This window comes from Mus caroli, unplaced genomic scaffold (assembly GCF_978045245.1).
Source record: "Mus caroli unplaced genomic scaffold, Mus_caroli_1 scaffold_5, whole genome shotgun sequence".
Classification (NCBI taxonomy): domain Eukaryota; kingdom Metazoa; phylum Chordata; class Mammalia; order Rodentia; family Muridae; genus Mus; species Mus caroli.
Genome location: NW_028227260.1, coordinates 127265026 through 127270837, shown reverse-complemented (window position 1 = coordinate 127270837; position 5812 = coordinate 127265026). Strand labels below are relative to the sequence as shown.

General features: G+C 41.0%; 1 pseudogene; it reads right to left on the bottom strand.

Moving 5' to 3' along the window:
• Nucleotides 1–283: 283 nt before the first annotated feature.
• On the bottom strand, nucleotides 284–2115 carry LOC110287140 (macrophage immunometabolism regulator-like; annotated as a pseudogene).
• Nucleotides 2116–5812: the final 3697 nt, after the last annotated feature.

Sequence of the window (5812 nt, the reverse complement as noted above, 5' to 3'; positions counted from 1 at the left end):
AAGTTAGCAACAACCAAGCAGGTAACATTCCCAATTTGGGTGTCAGAATCACAAAGGTGAAATAACTGCACCAATGCCTAAAAAGCTATGCAAACTAACAGTCAACATTCGATTTTCTTTGCAGTTGCATGCTCTAGAATGATATTCCCTCGCCCCACCCCAAGTACCTGTGATTTCATTCCTGTGTCTAAAACTTGACCCAAACAATTTTTACATGAAGGGTCATGTACAGAGTACAACAGTAGACTTTTCTCTAGCCGAGATTAGGCTGACCTAAAGTGGTTTAAACTCTGCCCACGTCACTCATGTTATTGTTTCTAGGAAACACTAGGTCCCCTCTGAGGGTCAGGTGCTGAAGCTGGTACTGGAGCACTTCTGTGTCAGCTGGCTCCTTGATGTTCATCTTATCTAGATTGAGGTAGTCCAGGGATTTGAAGTGAACCCTCTTACCTTTAAGAAGACATAGAGGCAAGGGCCCATGGAGGGCCTTATAGGGTTCATAAGGTAAGGATTTGTGCCGCAGACCCTTTGGGCCCCTTTGTCTGCGTGGAACGGGTCTCTAGTCGCGGGTGGACAAAGCTTCCGATGAATTGACAGACAGATGCACACAGGAGAGGTTGTGTGGTATCTGAATGTATTGTCAAATTGAACATCAGACTTTTTATGCAGAAGACAATAAGGAAGAAGCAAGGTACAAAGAGGTTACTGGATTCTTACATAAAACAGAGGAATGCAAACACAGAAGGTCTAACAGGAACCACCTGGGATAGAATTCATTGTTACCAACTGGGATCAAAAAGGGCTCCACCTAAGATTCGCTTAATCTTAGAAGCCAGGGTCAAGGGCTTCGTGCCCTTGCCATAGTTCCTATTTTAGTCTATTGTATAGTCTACCTTCCCCTTAGGCCATTGTAAATACTTGTGTATGGGTGTAACTCAGCTATAGTCTTAGAAGCCAGGTGTGAGGTCTTTACTCTCCTAGGACAAGGGCTTTCACACCCAAGTCTTGGTTCTAACTAGGGAGTTCCGTTATAGCTAACCATCTCATGAATAATGCAATACTCTAAAACCATAGCCCGATCTACTTCCTAAACCATTGTAAATTCCTGTATATGGTGTGACTTGGCTTTTATTCTAAGTGATAGTGTAGTACCAGAGGCTATTTTGAATAGCAATATTCTTACTGAATTTCTGGTCTTGCTCAAGGACATTCTAGGACTGTTGGAACACTGGTGGAAGGCTTTAGCTATGTCAGAATTCAATCTTAAAAGGCACTTATAATAGGATAATACTAAAGGAGAGCACGTGGATCCATACACTAGACTAACACGGGAATGGAAAATTAATGTATGGGTTAGAGAGAATGCCAGACTCCAGGAGCGAGTTTCTGTGAAACTCTGCTGCCTCAGTGAGTAGCTTCCTAGCCTCTCAGCTTGTCAAGCTGACTGACCAGAGCAGGTGGCATTTCTCCCTTTCTTTTTTTATTTTTCAGCCAAAGTTCCAGGATGTCCCGCCTCATCGTAGCTACAGACCTCAGGAGCACTCTGTCAATTCATCTGACGCTTTGCCCACCAGCGACTAGAGACCCGTTCCATGCAGACAAAGGGGCCCAGAGGGTCTGCGGCAGATTTGGTGCACTTGTCTCCTGAGCTGGGCATCCACCTTCGCCTCCTGCCATTAACCGCTGGGATCTCATATGGCTGATAGTACCTACTTCTAGTTTTATACAGACGAGAGGAACGCGTGAGTCCTGTGTCCAGCTGTCTTCCCCTCCTGTGCACTTCTGGGTTAACTTCAGGAGTTCCTCACCAGTGGTGAAGCCAATCAAGTAGTTAGAGTCCATGTGGAGGATCTGACCACCAGACACAGTCCATCGCATGGGCGAGGAGGGTGTGCTAGAGCAGCGGGGTTTCTCTGCCTCTGCTTTTCCTGGAGAGGTCCCCTCTGCCACAGGCAAGGGCAGGGTGGTCAGGGTACTTCTGGAATCCCCATTTATATCTACTTCCATCTTAGGCACCAGGCTGCACACGCCAGAGTAAATCCCAGATGATGTCACTGTACAAGTTCCAAAGTGTCCTAAGGGAGCACAGGCATAATAAGTTTTCTGTTATACTCCAGATACGGTCGTCCAGGGTTCCGCTGGTTCCTCTATGGCCGGTGGCCGCAGACCCCTGAGCCAAGGGCAGGCAAGGCACAGGGTTGCTGCGCCCAGGTGTGGGCAGAGGTCACCAGCGGAGCCAGCTGGGTACCCGCTGCTCCGGGGTAGGGCATGTCATGAAGAATAAAAGAGGTAGTAAGTGGGCACTGGAGAGGGTAGGGGGAGTTGAATTTGAACAAAGAATTATATATATATAATATTTGATCACACGGTGAACCTGAGATTGTGTTATGGTGCAACTCAGCCCTTAGCACTCACCTTTAAGGCCCAGGTTAGCAGACTGAGGCAGTAAACTCAGAGAGAGCAGTTGCTACAAGAAAATAAAAGTTACTTTTACTAACACACACACACACACACACACACACACACACACACACACACACACACACATGCCATAATGAAACATATTACTTTAGATGATAACCTAAAATAATGTACTAAAAGAAAAACTACTTAAAGTTGAGTTACTTGCTTTACATATATAACCTCAATCAATATTAAAATATAAGAAGCCTGTACACATTTAGAATCTAATAAAGATAAAATTATTTTGAACTTTTAAATTCTGTCAGAGGAGAAATGGACTTGTATTTATCCACAGTTATTCTTTATTTTTTATTTTAAGACTTGGCCATCAGATTCTATTTATGAATCTTATGAGCATTGATCTATTTTTCATTACCTACATATCAAGGTTATCCAGGTAAATATGCTCCTATATAACATTGGGAGAAGATTTAATATTTAGGTTATACAACATTACTAACAGAAATATATTTTAGGCTGCTCAACCAGATATAAACTATAGTAGAAAATGAGACTGACACCCTCAATAGAAGATATGCTGCTTATTTGATCTTGTATGTTCTTAGCATCCAATAAAGTGGTTCTCAAGCAGGGATGATACACTCCAGGGGATTCTGGCAGTATCTGAGTCATTTTAAAAATTATTTCTATCTGGAGAAAGGTTGCTAATGGTATTTAATAGCCAGAGATACTTCTAAGCATCCAAGAATGCACAGTTTAGTCCATTACAACAATGAATTATCTTTCTGCAAATGCAAACACTGTAAGCCTTAGAAATCCTGTTCCAATATAATAACTAAATGTTAGGAAAAAGAGGCCTATCAGTAGTACTTATTAAATCGATAAATGAATAAAAAGTTTTGGGGACAACAATGTCATTTGATGTTAGAGTCAATCTCATGGAACTGTAAATGGCAAAGATGGGCATTCGACCAGTTGGTGCTAGCAAGATATAAAGAACCGTGTTTGCATTCATTCATTTCAGTGTGTGTTTGGGCCATATGGTTATTAAATATTTTGGACAACGTCCATGAGATATATTTTTCTAAAGGCTTAATGCAATTGCTTCTGCAAATAATTATAAACCACAGGACAAGAAAATATACTGACTGTCCTTTGGAAATAAACAGAAAATGATACAGGGAAAGGTTACAGATGAGTCAAATTCTGGAGGCCATAGAAAATTAGAGTTAAAACAATCCAGGAAAAGTGAGAAAATCAAGTCACTCTATTTTCAAGTCTATCTTAATCAAGGCAACTGACTCCAGAAGGGAAGGAAATAATGGAGAAAATGAAGAAGTAGAATAAAGCAAGTCAACAACGCACAGGCAGGAAGCCCTAAATCCATTTAAAAGGCTGTTATTGTACTCCTATAGTAAAGATGTTCTGACCATGAAGAATAAAAGGTTTTTTAGGAAAATAAACCACAATGTTGGTGACGTGACAAAGAAAAAGATGTTCTTGAATGTAACAAGGCATCCTTCAGAAACTGCAAGAGTTCAAGAGACCTTGAGTCTACAAGCTATGCAACAGTAGATGCTGAATTCAGGTGTCACTTTTAGAGGTATAGATTTTCTGGCTGTGGGAAGAACTATATATGTAATTTTAGAGACTAGAAGATTCAGGAAATTATGGATGTAAACAGTCCCCTGAGGCAAGCACCTCTACCTGGCTGAGCTCACAGTGGAGCTAATAGAGCTGAATGAGAGAGGAAGAGAACGTGTCGTGTCCTTGATTATATACATGAAGAGGCATAAATCTAAGGCAAGAGAAGGAAAGAAGCTTACATCCCAATTACCACTTTTGTCCAAAGAAAGTAGAAAATAATCATAGACTAGGGAAGAACTGGCCAAACTGTATCTTAAGGGTCTCTTCCCTTTCTAGGTCTCTACCCCAAACCAACTCTGACAGCCCATCCTAGGTCCATCCTGGCACCAGGAGAAAACCTGAGTCTCAGGTGTCAAGGGCCAATATATGGAATGACGTTTGCTTTAATGAGGTTGGAAGACTTGAAGAAATCATTTTACCACAAGAAGCCAATAAAAGAATGAGGCGTATTTCTACTTCCAGGATCTGAAGATACAGGATACAGGGCACTACCTCTGTTTTTACTATGATGGGTCATACAGGGGCTCTCTGCTTAGTGATATCCTGAAAATCTGGGTGACTGGTAAGATATGGGTATGCTACGGAACAGGTTATGAAGCTTCCTCTGACTCCCTCTCTCCTCTTGTACTGTCACCCAGCCAGAGCTAGTGGTCAGGGTCAGGAACAGAATTTGTGCACCATACTGAGGGATTTGTAAAGTACAAATGGGAAGACAGAGGAGGGAAATCACCCTAAGTAGTAGAAGGAGTGGAGACTTTCACCATTGGCTGTTTGTATTTTGGGTCTCATCCTAGACACTTTCCCCAAGACCTTACTTGTTCAGCCCAGTCCTGTGATTCAAATGGGTTAAAACGTGAGCCTGAGGTGTGGAGGACTGATGGATGGAGTAGGTCTTGCACTCTATAAGAAGGGAGAAGAAAAGCCCCTTCAGTTTCTGGATGCCTCCAGAAACATTGTTGCTTTTCCTCAAGTTTAAAAGCATGAAATTCAATGATTGTACATATTTTCCATGCGTTCCTCAGTCAGAAGTTGTTTAATACAGAACCACTCACCTATGGACTGCCCCAAAAACTGTATTTTGAAATATGGTTAAATTTAATTCTGATGATAGTTTTTTTTTTTTGTATATATTTGGAGCATAGAAACAGTCTGTCTTAACTTTGTTTGTTGCATAGGCAACTGCCATATTTTTCATCTCCTTGGTAGAGGTGGGCCTCATGTTCAATTGGTATAATATAAGAAATTATTGATAGAATGTCAAGTAGAGGACTGGATAGCAGTTAAGGAAGGGCCGTGAAGCTTAGTAAGCCTCTGAAACTGTATTAGAATTTGGAGGTAATCAAGGAGTTGTAAATTGAAAAGTTGAGATGTTTTACCCATTAGGTTGGCAAAAGAAAAAGTTGAATAGTTAATGTTGCTTCAAAGTGCACGGAGCTGGATGCCCTGGCCTTTGTGAGTATTGTGGCACAGCCCTTTTAGAGTACATTTTTACTATGCCTAGTTAAATCAAAAATGTTCTATCTTCATTTTATCAAACACATAGATATGTACATACAAATTCCATACAGAAATGCTTAAAATTAATATGAAGGTATTTACAAGAATTCTTTCATGAAGTATCAAATACACCCTATCCTCTTCCTCACCAAAGGTATTTGATTAAATAAACAAGGATACAGCTCTGTTATGAACTAGTTCATGTCAGTTAAAAAGTATATGATAGGTCTGTATCTACTGACAT